This window comes from Rhinolophus sinicus, linkage group LG17 (genome assembly GCF_036562045.2).
Source record: "Rhinolophus sinicus isolate RSC01 linkage group LG17, ASM3656204v1, whole genome shotgun sequence".
NCBI lineage: Eukaryota > Metazoa > Chordata > Mammalia > Chiroptera > Rhinolophidae > Rhinolophus > Rhinolophus sinicus.
In genome coordinates this window covers 24,487,305-24,505,011 of record NC_133766.1, presented here as the reverse complement: position 1 = coordinate 24,505,011, position 17,707 = coordinate 24,487,305, and the positions used below count along the sequence as shown (strand labels likewise).

The 17,707-nt window shown below is 43.2% G+C and overlaps 1 long non-coding RNA gene across 1 annotated transcript in view; it reads right to left on the bottom strand.

Annotated features, from left to right (window-relative positions):
- Positions 1-12,890: 12,890 nt before the first annotated feature.
- The window catches only part of LOC141569352 (uncharacterized), a 56,474-nt gene continuing 51,657 nt past the window's right edge, over positions 12,891-17,707 (bottom strand). The window contains exon 3 of the long non-coding RNA XR_012492894.1: positions 12,891-13,314. This is a non-coding gene — a long non-coding RNA (uncharacterized LOC141569352). The remainder of the gene's footprint in view (positions 13,315-17,707) is intronic.

Below are 17,707 nucleotides of genomic sequence, written 5' to 3'. Positions count from 1 at the left end.
AGTTTCTGCTGAAAAATCTGATGATAATCTAATGGGCTTTCCTTTGTAGGTTACTGTCTTCTTTTCTCTGGCTGCCTTGAGGATTCTTTCTTTGTCATTGATTTTAGACAGCTTCAATACAATGTGCCTTGGAGAAGGCCTGTTGGGATTGAGGTAATTAGGTGTTCTATTTGCTTCTTGGATTCGAGGATCCAGTTCTGTCCACAAGTTTGGGAAGTTCTCATCAACAATTTGTTTGAATATATTCTCCATTCCCTTCTCTCTTTCTTCTCCTTCTGGTATGCCCATTATTCTTATATTGCTCTTTCTGATGGAGTCAGAAAGTTCTTGTAGAGTTCTTTCATTTCTTTTAAGTTCTCGAGTTTGGGAAGTTCTCATGGACAATTTGTTTGAGTATATTCTCTGTTCCTTTCTCTCTTTCTTCTCCTTCTGTTATGCCCATTATTCTCATATTGCTCTTTCTGATGGAGTCAGAAATTTCTTGTAGAGTTCTCTCATTTCTTTTAAGTCTCAAGTCTCTTTCTTCTTCCATCTATGTCATTTCCAGGTTTCTATCTTCGATGTCACTGATTCTTTCCTCCCTCTGGTCAACTGTACTACCTAAGCTGGTTATTTCATTCTTAATTTCTTCTGTTGAGTTAATCTCCAGAAATTCTATTTGGTTCTTTTTAAAAATTTCAACCTCTTTTGTAAAATGATCATGGTGTTCTTTGATTGTGTTTCTGAGTTCATTAAACTGCCTTTCTGTGTTTTCTTGCATCTCGTTGAGTTTTTTCAGAACCACCATCTTGAATTCTTTGTCATTTAAGTCACATATTTCCATATCTCTAAGTTCCTTTTTTGGAGACTTTTCACTTTCTTTCTGAGCTGTCTTGTTGCCTTGGTTATTCATGGCAATTACTGATTTATTATGTCTCCTCCTAGACATCTACAAGAGTGGTTTCTGCAACAGGTTGATAGGAAGAGGTCTTTCTTTTGTTTTCCAGTACTTGTTGGTAGAATGTTTTATTTTTTCTCTGACTGCAGTCTTTTTTTTTTTCTCTCTCTCTCTCTCACACGGTAGTGCTATGTTTTCTCTGCACTATTCCAGCTCTCACACAATGCAGGGGGGGGGGGGTTCCTGGGAGACAGGTTTCTCCTCTGTTAATTTTCATCTGGGTCACAGGGCGCAGTGTCCATGTGGGTATGCGGAGAGCTTTTGATGTTCCAAAGCTCTTCCAGCTCCAGATGCAGAGCCCGTATGTTTCAGCAGTTCTGTTTACTCCTGCAGGGATCCACCCAGATAGGTGGGGCCAGGGGCGGGGTTAGTTGTGAGAGGTGGTCCAGAGCAATGGCGGCGACCACCACCACAGCTGGTCCTTCTTCCACAGGCTCCCTAACCTTTGCCAGAACTAGTTGGGCTGCAAATCTGTGTCTGCGGTCCACAGTTATCAGAACAGCAACTATTCTGTTCTTTTGATCTGACACTGCTACTGTTCCATTTCTAGCACTGGTCAGGTGGGGGCATGGCGAGCTCTGGGAGGTTAGGGAGGGGTCGGTTAGTCTCAGTGCCTAAGGCTCTGTTCTCTGCTCAGCAGTGAGGGCTTAAATCACCGTTTTCAGCCTTTTCCCTCAGTCTTTTCTCTGAGGTCTCTGCCGTGAGCATTGGGTTCAGCCGTGTTATATGCTCACCCTCACCCCTGTGGGCCATAAGCGGAGCCCTAGCAGTCCGAGTTCTTCCCTCTCCTGCAGCTGCTGGTAGTTCCGGGATGCAGTGAACTCGGAGCAATGAGCTAGGTCTGCGTCCTGCGCCCACGCGGCTCCATCCCCGCACTTCTCCCTTCCCTCCTCCCCCGCTCACGCAATTCACCCATCTTTAGGTGAATTCAGTAGTGGGCCTCTTCGTCCTGCCTGTCTGCTGTGCTGGGAGTCCTTTGTGGAGTTATAGTTGTTCGATTAGTTGTGAATTCCAGGGGAGATTTACAGAGGCTCACCTCACGCCGCCATTTTGATGACATCTCCTTCACTCTGATCTTTATTGCTGTTTTCCCGAACATAAGACCTAGCCAGACAATCAGCTCTAATGCGTCTTTTGGAGCAAAAATTAACATAAGACCCAGTCTTATTTTAGTATAATATAAGACCAGGTCTTTAATATAATATAATATAATATAATATAATATAATATAATATAATATAATATAATATAATATAATATAATATAATACCAGGTCTTATATTAATTTTTGCTTCAAAAGATGCATTAAAGCTGATTGTCTGCCTAGGTCTTATTTTCGGGGAAACATTGTATTTCTTCCCTTCAACTCACTTTGGCCTTTTTTGCTGTTCTTTTTCTAGTTCCCTTAAGTGTAAGGTTAGATTGTTTATTTGTGATTTTTCTTGCTTCTTGCTTCTTGAGGTAGGCCTGTATTGCTATTAATTTCCCTCTTAGGACTGCTTTCACCATGTCCCATAGAAGAAGACAGCATATCATTGTATTTTCATTTTTGTTTGTCTTAAGGTATCTTTAGATTTCTTCTTTCATCTCATTGTTGACCTATGCATTATTTAGTAGCATGTTATTTATCCACCATGTGTTTATGTGTTTTTCAGTTTTTTTCTTGTTACTAATTTCTATTTTCATCACTGTGGTCATAGAAAACATTTGTGATTTCAGTCTTCTTAAACTTATTGAGACTTGTTTCATGGCTTACCATGTGGCCTATCTTAGAAAATGTTATATGTGCACTTGAAAAGAATGTATATTCTGCTGCTTTGGGGGTGAAATGCTCTAAAAATATCGATTAAATCCATCTGGTCTCATGTGTCACTTAAGGCCTCTATTTCCTTGTTTATTTTCTGTTTGGAATATCTGTCCATTGGTGTCAATGAGGTCCCCTACTATGATTGTGTTACTGTCAATCTCTCCCTTTATGTCAGTCAGTATTTGGTTTATATATTTAGTTGTTCCTATATTGGGTGCATAGATATTTACTAGGGTTATGTCCTCTTGTTGGATTGATCCCTTTATCATTATGTAATGTCCTTCTTTGTCTCTTATCATAGTCTTTGTTTTAAAGTCTATTTTGTCTGATATAAGAATTGGAACCCCAGCTTTTTCTTCATTTCCATTTATGTGAAATTCTTTCTCCATCCCTTTATTTTCAGTCTGTGTGTCTTTCAACATAAAATGGGTCTCTTGCAGACAGCATATGTATAGGTCTTCTTTTCTCATCCATTCAGTTACCCTATGTCTTTTGATTGGATCATTTAATCCATTTACACTTAAAGTGATTATTGGTAAGAAATCCAAAACACTAATTTGAAAAGATATGCATCTCTATGTTCATTGCAGCACTACTTACAATAGCCAAGATATGGAAGCAATTGAAGTGCCCATCAATAGAAAATTGGATAAAGAAATTGTGGTATTTTTATACAATGGAATATTACTCTGTCATAAAAAATAATGAAAGTTACCATTTGTGACAATAGGAATGGACCTAAAGGATATTATGCTAAGTGAAATAAGTCAGACTGAGAAAGACAAATACCATACGATCTCACTTATATGTGGAATCTAAAGAACAAAACAAATGAACAAACAAAACAGAAACAGACTCAAAGATACAGAGAACAAACTGATGGTTACTAGATGGGAGACAGGTTGGGAGAATGGGTGAGAAAGGTAAAGGGATTAAGAAGTACAAATAAGTAGTTACAAAAAAGTCATGGGGATGTAATGTACAGTATGGAAAATAGAGTCAATAGTATTGTAAAAACTATGTATAGTGTCAGATGGCTACTAGACTATTTGGAAAGATCACTTCATAAATTAATATAAATGTTTAACCACTATGCTGTACACCTGACAGCAACATAAAATAATATTGAATGTTAACTATAATTTTTTAAAAATAGTCATGGGGACATAAAGTACAGCATAGGGAATATGGTCAATAATATTGTAATAATTATGTACAGTGTCAGATGGGTAATATATTTATTGGGGTTATCATTTTGTGAGGTATATAAATGTTTAATCACTATGTTGTTTTCTACACCTAAAAGTAATTAAAAAATAAAAGTGATATTGATGAGTGGTCAGACAATTAAATTTGAGAATTCATCCTAGAAAAAGTGCTACATACCTCACTGCTGAATATCCCTATGGTCACTTTCAAAGTACTCCCCTTGGGAAGCGATGCACCAACACCAGTGCCGAGTCCACCCTTCAAACAATTTTGGAACTCTTTATCTGGAATGGCCATCAGAGCTGTTGTCATATGACACTTGATGTCCTGAATGCCATCAAAATGTCTTCCTTTCAATGTTTCCTTTATCTTCAGGTAAAGAAAGAAGTCATTGGGGGTCAGATAAGGTGAGTAGGGAGGGTATTTCAATACAGTTATTTGTTTACTGGCTAAAAACTCCCTCACAGACAGTGCCGCATGAGCTGGTGCAAGAGCCACGAATTGTTAGCAAAAAGTTCCGGTCATCTAACTTTTTTATGCAGCCTTTTCAGCACTTCCAAATAGTAAACTTGGTTAACTGTTTGCCAGTTGGTACAAATTCATAATGAATAATCCCTCTGATAGCAAAAAAGTTTAGCAACATCATTGCAAAAGTTCACAAATTTATTTGTCAGACCTTGTAAATACATAGTTATTGCCATTTATTTATTTATGTTTGTGTTCTTCTCCCACCCCCTTCTTCTTCTTAAAGAAGTTCCTTTAACATATTTTGTAATGCTGGTTTAGTGGTCAGGAACTCCTTTAGCTTTTTCTTGTCTGGGAAGCTATTTATCTCTTCTTCAATTTTAAATGATAGTCTTGCTGTGTAGAGTAGTCTTTTGTAGGTCCTTGCTTTTCATCGCTTTAAATATTTTGTGCCAATCTCTTCTGGCCTGCAAGTTTCTGTTGAGAAATCAGCTGACAATCTTATGAAAGATTTCTTGTAAGTAACTAGTTGTCTTTCTCTTGCTGCTTTTAGGATTGTCTCATTGTCTTCACCCTTTGCTATTTTAATTATAATGTGTCTTGGTGTGGGCCTGTTTGAGCTCATCTTTTTGGGGACTGTCTGTGCTTCCTGAACTCGTATGTCTATTTCCTTCACCAGGTTAGGAAATTTTTCAGTCATTATTTCTTTAAATAGAGTCTCAATCTTTTGCTTTCTCTCTTCTCCTTCTGGTAACCCTGTGATGCAAATGTTATGCTTGATATTGTCCCAGAGGTCTCTTAAACTTCTTTCTTTTCCTTTTCTGATTGCATATTTTCTGCTATCCCATCTTCCAAATCACTGATTTGATCCTCTGCTTCATCTCGTCTGCTGATGATTTCTTCTAACGCATTGCTTATTTCAGTTATTGTATTCTTCACTTCTGACTTGTTCTTCTTTGTGGTTTTTATGTCCTTTTTTATGCTTGCAATCTCTGTTGAAGTTCTCACTAAGTTTCTTTAGCATCCTTATAACTAGTGTTTTGAACTCTGTATCTGGTAGGTTGCTTGTCTTCATTTTGTTTAGTTCTTTTTCTGGAGCTTTCTCCTGTTATAGTTGAACCTTGATTGCTATTGGCATGGCAGTGGGTGGGGTTGACTTTTGGTCTGACTGGCTGTAAGTTTTGGCCAAGTCCATAGCTATCAGGCTGTTGTGTGAGGGGCTTACCCTGCAAAGCAGAATTCTCCCCAATGGGCTCTGGTCCCTGTTGAGACCGCCCTTTGGATGTGTTGCTTGTGGGGCTAACTAGGTGGTGCTCTGATGTGGTCTGAAGCTGACCTCCAGGAATGTTGTTTCTGGGACCTCTTAGGAGGGGCTCTGGTGCAGGCCCATGCCAGCCACTGCCTGTGATCAGCTGGGGACTCCCTGGTGGGAGCTACAAAGTGATCTGTAGTTAGTCGTTTCCTGTGCTGGACCTGGAGGCACATGGCAGTGGCCACACTGCAAACTGAGGTCAGCTGCCACCAGTACCGGGCCTGGAGTAGCTTCACAAAAAGCCCAGGACACCCCAAGGTCTGCTTATGCCTATCAGCTTCTGTAAGGCTCAGCTGGTGATTCGAGCCTCGGGCAGTATGCATGTTGGGTGAGGTGGGTCTCAGGGAGTCACCAGGGATGACTGGTGCTCACCAGATTAATGTACATTCTGGTTTGGTGCCAGTGCTGAGACTGGAGCTACTCAGCAAAAGTCTCAGGGGACATCGAGGCCAGCCGCCAACTGCCTGGGGCCCACAGACCCCGGAGAGTTTTCCAAGAAAGAGTGCAACACGGGCAGGGCTGGTTGCTTGTCATTGCGTAATTTTGGTGGGGTGGGGTCCCAGGGAGTCATGAGGGTGGAGCAAGTAGAGTTCACCAGGCCAATGCAGATTCAGATTTGGCCATGTGCAGGAGGGCTCAACACAGGGAAGGTGTCGCCCATCTGCCAGCTGCACAGGAGCAGAACTCTACACAGGGAAAATGGTGACTGTCCCTCCAGTCATCTTCCTGAAGTCACACAACTCAGTCTTTCTCTGTAGGTCTCTGAGGCCTCCCAAGTCGCAGTCCCTTTGCCAGAGCCCAGAATGAGTGCCTGCAAGTAAGTGAATCTGTGCATGGGCCCGTTAAGAAGGCCTCTGGGTCTTCTGCAGCCATCCCATCTGCAGCTGTCCTGTCTCACCTGGACAGTCAAAATCCCCACTGTTTTTCAAAGCCAGATGTTGTGTTTGGGGGGGTTCTCTTCCCAGCAACAGTATTCTAGGCTAGGTAGCCTGGTGTGGGGATAGGGTCCCTCATACCTCCAGGGGAAAACTCTGCTGCTGAGATATCCCTCTGGATGCTCAACTGCCACATGCCGGTGTGGGGCTGGCCCGTTCAGTGTCTCTGCCCCTCCTACTAGTCTTGACATGGCTTTGTCTTTATATCCTTAGTTATAAAACTTCTGTTCAGCTAGACTTCAGATGGTTCTCCAGGTTGATTGTTCTATAATTTAGTTGTAATTCCAATGTGGTCATGGGAGGAGGCAAGCACAGGATCTATATACTCTGCCATCTTGGATTCTTCTCATGTAAGATGCTTTATATCACTTTCTATCAATAGTCAATCTCAGGCTTATTGACACTATGGACTGGATAATCCTCTTGTCAGGGGCTGTCCTGGACATTATAGGATGTTATCCCCAGCCTCTACTTACTAGATGCCAGTAACAGCCTCCTAGTTTTGACAACCAAAAATGTCCCCAGACATGGCCAAATGTCTCCTGCAGAGTAAAATCACCCATGATTGCGACTCACTGCTTTTTATGATTCTGGACATTTGCTAGCAACTTACTACATTATGGTTCCAATCTCCCCTGCATCCCCTACCTCCATACCTTTCAGCCAGGATTCCTTGGCTTCAGCACTGTGATGATGAGTCCATAAGAGCAACAGTCCTCTTGTCTCAAAAGTGAGAAGGGAAAGTTAATAATATATTGAATTCATAACACATTTTTTCAGTTTTATCATTGCTCATATATGGGTGCTAGAAAATAAGATTGCCCTCTGAGAGTTAAAATAGTAAAACTCATACAGTGAATATGGGAATGAACTGAGATGTTGCTGGAAAGTGTGACTGAAGAGTTTGGAAATGCCCTAGATTTCAATAAAAATAAATTGGGCGTAACTTCAGAAAGATAAAATTGTAATTTGTTGAGGGTAAATTTAATCAATTGCACCCTATTCAAAGAAAGACTATGTAATAAGGAATGGCCCAGTTCTGTTTTGGTTTTACTCTTATAAACTGCTAAGGAAATATCCTTGTACCCATCTATTATTTATGATTATACATGGATAAGTATTCTATAGGATGAATTCCTAGAAATTGAATTATAATATAATAAAGACTATACATGAGCTTCTAAAAACTTGGTCTAAATTTAGATTTCCACTCCCACCAATGATATATGTGATTACCCATTTGCAAAAAGCATTAATTAATACTATTTTGCCTTCCAACTTTAGCCAATGTAATGGGTAAAAAATAGTAGTAAATCAGTCTGATTTTAGTTTGCTGCCTAGATAAGTTTCTAAGTTTTGTATTATTTTATAAATTACTCTTTTAAATAATTGAGTTGCTTGTCTCATTGATTTGCAGAATCTTTTATGTATAACGGAGAGTAAGTATTCTCTGTTCCACATGTGGCACATAGTTTCTTCTGGTCTGCTTGTCTTTTGATTTTGCTTATGACGTCTTTCTTCAAAAAAAGTTTCAATGTTTCTATACTGTCAAATCTGATCATCTTTCCTTTTATGGCTTCTGGTATTTATGGCTTACTTAAAAAAAAACTTTCCCTATTACAATATTATTTTCTTGTACTACTTTTATAATTTGGGTTTTTTTTCCTCCTTAAATTTAGATCCTTAATTCACAGGGAATCTTATTTTTGTATACGGTGTGAGGAGTAAATCTAATTTTATTTTCAAATTAATATTTAATAATCTCAATACCTCATCCCCAATGATTTGAAATGCCACCATGATCATTTGTAAACTCCCACTTATATAGAATTTCTCAATTATTTATTATATTTCATTTATTTATTTGTATGCTAATACCATACGAAGGCGTTATGGTGTGTTTTGAGATCTTCTGTCATTATTCTTCTCTTTAACTATTTCTTGGTTCTTCTTGCACATTTTCCCTTCACAAAAGCTTTAAAGTCTGGCATTGTATTTTGCATTGTAAACAAAAATATTGATGCTTTGCTTCCAGGCTATCTAGCATTCCACTTTTAGGGTGCAGCAGTTGTTGGCAGAGTCTCTCTGCCATGTTCATTTGCAAGAAGCACAAAAGTGTGTTTTTCCATTGAAACCTGGGGTTTTCTGTCTGTTTTAAGGAATTCTATTGGTGATTACACCAGTGACCAAAATGTTTTGGGTCAGCCTGCTTCTTAAACAGTTAGCCTGCTAGATGGTTTAGAAACAGCACTGCAGTTGGTCTGGGGTGACTACATCTGCAGGGACTCTATTTCTCAGCAAAAACTTGGGCTACACCTAACTCTCCCTTTTGTTGCTTATTTATTCTACTTCAGAAGGAAAAAATGGTTTGCGTATCAAACTCAGTGTTTGCTCTCAAGTTTGACACCCAGATCTCATTATACACTTGTCTCAGTCAAAGAATGTTTTTTTATATATATAAATTTTATTGGGGAATATTGGGGGACAGAGTGTTTCTCCAGGGCCCATCAACTCCAAGTCGTTGTCCTTCAATTTAGCTGTGGAGGGCGCAGCTCAGCTCCAAGTCCAGTTGCCATTTTCAACCTTTAGTTGCAGGGGTCGCAGCCCACCATCCCATGTGGAAAATAAACCAACAACCTTGTCGTTGAGAGCTCGCACTCTAACCAGCTGAGCCATCCAGCTGCCCCAAGAATGCCTGTTAAGGTCCAGCGCATCACGATATTTATTTCCAGGGTACACACTGAGACGCTCTCTAGAGGGGTCCAGGTTCCCTGCATCTCAGTTATGCCAGTTTCCAATTAGGAGATTCCTCTCTTTTCTAATCAAAGCATTTAACATGAGCCTCAGAAGGGACATGGCAGAGAATTCACCTGTTACAGTTTGGCAAGGTGAACTAATAATCTCTTGACACGGCCCCTAGCCGAATCAGAGCTCCTGACACTGGCGGAGCAGAAAGGGCCTCCCACAAAGGGATTACACAATTGCCCTGGAGAACATAGACTGGAGTTTGTCCCTTTCTTGCCTTGCTCTAAGCAAGGCTGTAAGAAAAAACTAACATAATCAGTTAGTCCAGAGTTTTGCAGTTGTGCAGTCCCCCAGAGGTTTGACCTTACTAAGCCAGACCATGTCAAGGTTCTAAGAGCCTGAGGGTGACAGTACCAGAGGCCACTGGTCACCTGTCCTGGAAAGAGAGGGTGTTCACACTCCCATCCACCTCAGCATGAATCCGTATCCCACCTCAGCTCCATAGCCCATTCATAGTTTCACTGTCAGTCCACTGATTACAAACCCTCTTCCTTATTTTATGTCTTAACAAATCCAAGTCCCACAGATGTGGTGTCACGAATGGTATAAGTGTGCTTGTACCACAGTCCAAGACTGTGCTGTGCAGATATCACTGTTTCCATCTGCAGTGAAAAAATTTTGGAAGCACTGTAGTAAATAGTCATTTGATTGAAAGAAATAAAATTCACTCAAACTTAGCAAAAAGGATGGGGGTTGCTTTCATAAAACGAAAAACAGGAAACACAACTGGGCTTCAGAAAGGATGGGAACTGGCAACTTGTCTGTCCCTTTCCCAGTCCTACTTGCATATAGACCGTTTCTGTTCTATTTGCTTATTAAACCAAGCATAGCTGCCTCAAACCTGCCTCCTGCTTCCAGAAAGTTTAGGATCTCTGAGCTGCCATTACAAAATCTAAACAGTTGACAGAAATAATTTAGGGGTGACAGAATTCTTCGAGTGCAGAGGGGGACAAAAGATCATTCTTCCACTGGCAAAGAGAAAGAACTGTCTACTTGCACAGTTTGGGCCACGGCTCTCTAGGGAAGGCAAGGTACTCGCTGGTCCCTCCTTCCAGACAGCTTGGCACTAAAGCTGAAAGCTGACTCCTCTTTCCTGAAAGTCTGATAGGAAAAGGCAAGGGGTTTGCTTTCAGGTGCCCCTGCGTCTGGTGTAACCCAAGACCTTAGAACCCTGGCAACTAAATTCCAGACTTTTGAGGGTACTAAACCAGGGTAATGGGGCTTGAAGGGCTAGAGCCCAGGCAGGACATGCTGTAACAGTGTGGATGCCTGAGCGCTGAGTTCCACATGACTGTTCCTGATGGCACCACCTGGCATGCCTTCCCTGACATCTGGGGCATGGAACAGGAGAGCCAGGACTACCTTTCCAGGGTCTGTTTAGGAGGGCCCAACAGGACTTGCTCTTATTCTGTTCTTATCTGTCTAGAAAATAATAGAAACAAATGCAGAATGCAAAAAGGCTAGCTTTTAAAGCCAGTTTGTTTCAGTAGCCATGATCCTTATCAAAAATGCTCATTACTCTCCTCCCTGGACAACAGCATATAACCTTGCCTACCCCACCCCCCCCATATAGACCAGCTCTGAGTGGTGGATGCTCTAAGTTTTAGGACTTTTCAGTGAGCTGCGAAGAAAGGTTCCTGGTATCAGTGTCTTTCTGTCAATAAATGAGATCTGGGCCAGCCTCGTGGCTCAGGCAGTTAGAGCACCATGCTCCTAACTCCAAAGGCTACCGGTTCGATTCCCACATGGGTCAGTGGGCTCTCAACCACAAGTTGCCAGTTCGATTCCTCGACTCCCGCAAGGGATGGTGGGCTGCGCCCCCTGCAACTAACAACGGCAACTGGACCTGGAGCTGAGCTGCGCCCTCCACAACTACGACTGAAAGGACAACAACTTGAAGCTGAACGGCACCCTCCACAACTGAGATTGAAAGGACAACAACTTGACTTGGAAAAAAGGCCTGGAAGTACCCACTGTTCCTCAATAAAGTCCTGTTCCCCTTCCCCAATAAAATCTTAAATAAATAAATAAATAAATAAATAAATAAATAAATAAATAAATAAATAAATGAGATCTATCGAATGTGCATTAAACTGCTGATCTCTGAGCCCATGGAGTCGTTCATTAATTTATTTGAAACGTGATTGTTTTCCTACTCTATGCCAGGTGCTGGGTTAGATGCTGGGGAGGCCAATATGAGTAAGACATAGTTCCTCCTCACATCTTGGAAAGACAGAAATTTACCAGCTTACTCTAATACAATAAAATAAAGGTTGCAACTTGTATTAATTTAATTTTAACTCTTTGGCAAAAAAAAAACACAAAAAAACTTAATCATAGAATCTAAGAAAGGTCAAAAATCAAAACATGGCAAAGTCAGGGAGGCCTGAGGAACAACCAGAACGAGGAATTTGAACACTGTCAGAACTGTCTCCCTCTCTCCCTCTGCTTCTGCCATCCAACTCATTCTCCCCAGGGACCAATCCTATCCACGTGTATGAAATCTGCCATCAGTCCTGAGTTTAGTGTTTTCAAAACCCCAACACCTGAGAGCACTTGATTCTTTCCTCCTGTTTGAAAATCCTGGGGAGCCACTTCGGTTCATTTTGTACCAGCTGCCTACCCTTAAGCCAATTCTCTGGTAAATAATACGCCTACTTCTAAAGAACCATTTGCATGGCAGGGTAAGTAAGGGGCTGCACAATAAGGTAAAGGAAGGTGAGTGACTTTAGATCAACCCCAAAAGATCTGACATCATTTTTCTTCCCTGGGTAGGGTTGTCAGATACAATACAGGGTGCCCAAATATTGCATGGGATATACTTGCACTAAAAAAATAATTCATCTATGTTTTTTTTAATTTAACTTGGTGACCTGTATTTTAATTTCTATTGATTGATTGATTATTTATTTATTTATTTATATTTGTATTTACAAATCTGACAACCTATTCCTGGGTCACTTCAAGGAAAAGGGAAGCGGGACTGGTTGCTGGGTGGTTTAAGAGCAATGGCTACTTAGGGGTGGGGGACTGGCTTTTGTAGTTTAGGTTCTTGGGTTGTAACCCTCAGACATGGACTTGGGTTAACTTAAGCAACAACAGGGAATGTATTGGAGGGCTTGTAGGCAAGGCCACCATTTTGCACAACTCCAGAGACAGCATATGAATGGTACCCCCTGAATTTTGCAGTGTGGCTGCTCTGACTGTGGGGAAGCTCACAGAATCAAAGGGGGATTTGGACAACGCTCCTGGGAAGGACAGGACCTGGGGCCACACACCATCATGCAGCTTACATAGAATTACCTACCTGTTCACTCTAGTGTCATTCTCTCACCTCTTCAAGAATGTGTATTGAAGTGCAAGAGAGACAGCATTTAAGGATAACCTTCAATTTATTCTAATTACATAAACCCTGGTCAGTATCCTGAGTGGTAGGAACTCATGGATCAAGACAAGTGTGTCCTAACTGCCATCATCTTGTTGCCTGAGACACAACACTGGGTTCGCAGCAGAGACGCTTTAGTCGGGTTTGGGTGCTGTGCCTAATCTTTGGAGAAGACAGACATCGATCACATGGAATGAGCAGCAGGCACTTCCCTGAAGGGAAAGCAAGATGCCAAGAGCAGAAAAAGGCAGAAGGGATGCTTGGGAGGCAAACCAGAAGAATGTCCATTCCAATGACATCTGTGTTCTGTCCACACAGAAGAGCTGGCACTTCATCGTCCTTGCCCTGTGGTGCTATAGACCATGCAGGGAAAGGTGGCCAGCAGCCGGCTTGACCAATAACTAAGCAGTCCCTCAGGCTGGTGGTTCTCCACAGTGGTGTCATGACAGCCAGGCCCACCTGTGTAAGCGTGTAAAAAAGATTTGTTACTGTTAATGGTCAAAACACTTTGGAGGAATTCCCCTTTTAAAAAATTAATTAGAGCAAATTCAAGACCACATTCTCAGTAATGTCACTTTGACTTTCTTGCATCGCGGTAGCCTTTCCTGAGTGGGGAGGAAGGGTGCAGGTAGAACCAGTATGCAGATCATTGCAGACAACCTGCTACTGCAGCCATCCAGAAGTGACTGCCACTCCCGCTCCTGCTTACTCCCCTGTGAAACTGGGGTGGGTGGAGCTATGTCAGTCCAAGTGGGTCCTTCATGTGTGCATTATGCAATGTCTGGTATGTGGCAGATACATTGAGGGCGTGGAGGATAGGTACCTGGACTTGTCCCCAGCAACCTGACCTTGCCTGGGTTGAGGAGAACGAGGAGAGAGGAGATGGATCTGGAGTGTTTAGAGTCAGCACCACATGTCGCTCACCAACTCATAAGCTTGTAGTGGAGATCAAATTAAATGGTACATACAAAACACTCAAAACAATGACAGACACATAGTAAGATCTCAGTAATTGCTGGTTGTGTTATTTGTATAGTTAAGATAAAGTTCAGTTGCCGTAACAAAGGTCATAATAATAGTGGTTTAACCAAGAAGGGTATATTTCTCTTTCAGTTACAGTCTTAGTACAAGCAGCACAAGGCTTAATTTGGCAGTTTCATCGCTCAGGAAAACCAGACTCATCCTGTCTTGTCACTCTGCCATCCTCAATATGTGGCTTCCATCTCGAGATCTAATATGACTGCTCCAGGTCTTGCCATCATTTCAATATTCTGGTCAGAGAGAAGGGGAAAGCGGGAAGAGGAGCACAGGCCTTTCCCTTTACGGTACTACGCAGAAGGGGCACAAATTCCCTTCCACTCACATCCCATTGGCTAAACTTCATCCCAAGACCGCAGCAAGGAAAGCTGGGGAATGTAGTCTTAAGCTGAGGAGCCAGCTGCCTCACAGAATTCTGAGTTTTATTACTAAAGGAAGAAGGGATAGATATGTGTTTAGGGACCCTGATCATGCCGGGTTGTGTTGTTGTTTCTGCTGTTTCCCTGCACACAGAGCGAGAATTTCCTAGAGTAAGCCCCCAAAACTCTCAGACCTCTAAACATAGCACAGAAACGTGGGGGAGCTTGGGGCAGGTAACCAGGGACAAGAACACTGTGGTGTTGTAAACCCCTCCCATCATGCTCTTTGAGCTTTGACATGTGCCTCCTTCCCCCCCATCCCCAACTACAGGGTGCCTCTGTGGCCCTCAATCAGCTGACTTCTATCCAGCCTCCTTTCTACTCCCAACCCATATGTTCACTTCCAGGCCGTACCCCCAGCCCTACCATCGTACTGGATAACCCAGGAAGTCAAAATGGCACCCAGATGTTCCTATGGTGCTATTGAAACCGTCCATTGGAAAGAGACAGCCTCCTGCAGTTACTCAGACACCAAAACTGAACTCCCCAGCAGCTGGCCCCCACAGAGGCAGGGATCTCCTCCTCATAGCTGCACAGCTTCCTTCCTCTCTGGACCCAGAGAGCAGGAGAGAAGGGAGGAGGGAGTAGTGGGCTTGGCCCAGCATCTTCCAAGAGACAATTGGACCGACAATTGACATAGAACAAGTCACTTCCCTTTGGTCTTCCCTCCTGGCCTGGCCCAACTGGGACAGCGACCATTTCACCACCATATATTTCCCTTCCATAGCCACTCCCCTCCCCCTATCTCTCACCACCTTCTAATATAGTTCTCCCTGCTCCTGGCAGGCCTTCCTGCCTGCTGAAGCACACCCTCACCTTTCTGGCTAGGGCTGGCCAAGGCTGGGTCACACCCTTCCCAAGCCACACCTTCTTAATAACCCTTGGAAAGCAGAAAGCTGTTCTGCTTTGATGAACTGACCCTGCTTTTTCCAGTCACAAGGGCAGTCTGAGGCCAAATTTTCCATCCGGGGAGAAAGGAGGGCGTGAGGGCAAGCTAGGGGAGGCAAAAAAAGGGGTGGCCCTATGTGCAGTCTGCCTCTGGCTTCTTTGGTTTGAATTAGTGGGTGTCTTAAGCAAGAGCAGATGCAGCTTTGTTCTGAGAGCTGGGCCAGGCATGGCTCAGGGAGAAAGGGAAAGAGGAGAACACATTTCTTTTTTAATGGGAAACAGATTTGAGAGGGGAAAAAATGAGAATTACAAAGGAATGAAACCCCAGAAATCGCCATAGAGCAGCTAGAGGCCTGTCTGGCATGGCCTCCCATGAAGGGCCCTGCCCGTCGCTGCTCCCAGTTCTCCTCCCGCTGCGCAGGCTGCACCTTCACCAGCACAGCCCTCTCATTCATTCCATCCCGTCCTCTCACCAACCCCGCGAAGCAGTGAGGTAGGCTGACTGGAATCACTAGCTCACTAGGTCAAGGAGAATCCTCAGATTCTGAGAGGTTATGTAATGCCTCAAGGTCAGCAGCAGAAGGAGGAAAAAGCCCTCGGGGCTGAGATGTAACTGCAGTGATGGCCTCACCAGGTCCCCTGTCTACAAGTGATTTGCATGTATTTGCTTAAGTTATGCATCAGGACAGACTCTTTGCCTATATTTAGCTATATTGAAGTAACTTTATCCTTTTAAAAACTGAGATGGGGCCTATTTTAAGGTAGCCAAAATTTCCCTACTCTGTACATGCGTGCAAAGCTACATGGAGAATTACACCGTTACCCAAACAATCCTACAACCACACAGGATCCTTTTCTACCACTAGTGAAGATAGCCAGTGCTTCTTCCCCACTGTAGAAGGTAAGAAACTGTCTCCCTCCCCCCAACAATTAAACCCTAGAGCTGTTGCCATTAAGAGCCGTTAAGCGCAGGCTCCAATTAGGGATCAAGGAATCACACAGGGCACAAATTCAGGTAGGGGTGGTCTGCAGGAAGAATAATGGCTCCTCTTTCTCCTTTTCTCCATCTGCATCCCTGGTGTCTGCAGGTGAGAGCTCACTGGATGCCAGATGCCACGCTGGGTGCAAAGGTCACAAACATGAATAAGACCTCACCCTTGGCCTCAAAGTTCTCAAAACAGATGCAGACAGTGATCAATCACTATAAATTGATACATGAGAAGACAGAATTATGTACAGACGCTGTGGGAGTGGGGAGGAACTCAGGAAAGGTTGCAGGAAAAAAAAAAGACAACAAAAAATTGATCAGCGTCTTCTTAAAGGATGAGTAAGAGCAGAGGGAGGGGGCTGCAGGAGGGGGCTGCACAGGGTATTCTGGCGTAGAAGACAGTGTGAGGGTGGCGTAGAGGCATATGACATAGAAGGAGGGAGAAGATAGGCCTAGAGATCCAGGAGGGGGCTTAGGAGAGCCTGTGTGTCTGCTGAAAGTTTGCCCTTACCCTGCAGACAAGGGCCGTTTTAAGATGAAGAGTGGTTTGTTCACCTTGAACATGGGTGTTCCTGGCTGCACCATGGGGCTGGCAAGATGGAGGGAGGGAGGCCGGTGAGGAGGTTGAGGCAAACATCAGAAAGGTGGTGAAGGTCTGAGCCAGGGCATGGTCAGTGGGGATTAGGAGGAGAGAGCAGGTCTGAGAAAGATCTAGGTTAATCTGTACGTAGCACCTGGTTAGCAGGTGGATATGGAGGGAAAGTATAAGGAGGCGGAAAAAGAGACATGCAGGGGGCCAAGGCATCTACCTCTGAGGTTACTGCAGACACACATTGTTGTCTGGGTAGGAAAGCTCTGGAAGCCAGAGAAATGGGAGTAGGGCAGAATCTTCTTTTTAACGTCCAAATAGAGCTGTTAGGCAACTCCTTGGGCTGAGGAACTTCCCCTGATTGGAGACGCCACAACTCCAGCTGCTTTCAAGCTCAGGAAACATCCTGCAGCCTCTGGAGGATTTAATTCAATTCAATAAATGCTTATTGAACAGCTACTCCTCATAAGGGAAAGGGGAAGAGATGAGTTCCAACAATTACTGAGCACTTAAATTGTGTTAGCAGAGTGTTAAATGCATTTGCATGTAATCTCGTCTTCAGTCAGTCCGCTCAGTCAGTCCGCTCAGTTGGAGAGGCCAGGTCATTTACCTTCAAGGCCCTGAAAAGGCAAGTAATTTGTCCAAGTTTAGGTGGCAAGTGAAGGGTGGTGTGAGGATGCAAACCCAGAAGACTCCTTCTATCTCCAAGACACATCGCCCCTCAATGAACCCAGAAGGGTGCAAGTGGCTGATAACACAAACTATTCTAAGCAAAAAGGGGAATGCACTGGCTTATTTAACTAAAAAGCACATGAGTCAGCTGGCTCCAGCACAGCTAAATCCAGGAGCTCAAATGATGCCATCAGATCTCTTTTGCTTTTGCTCATGAATGAATAAGGCCATCTCTCTCTCACCTGTGTTCATCTTGAC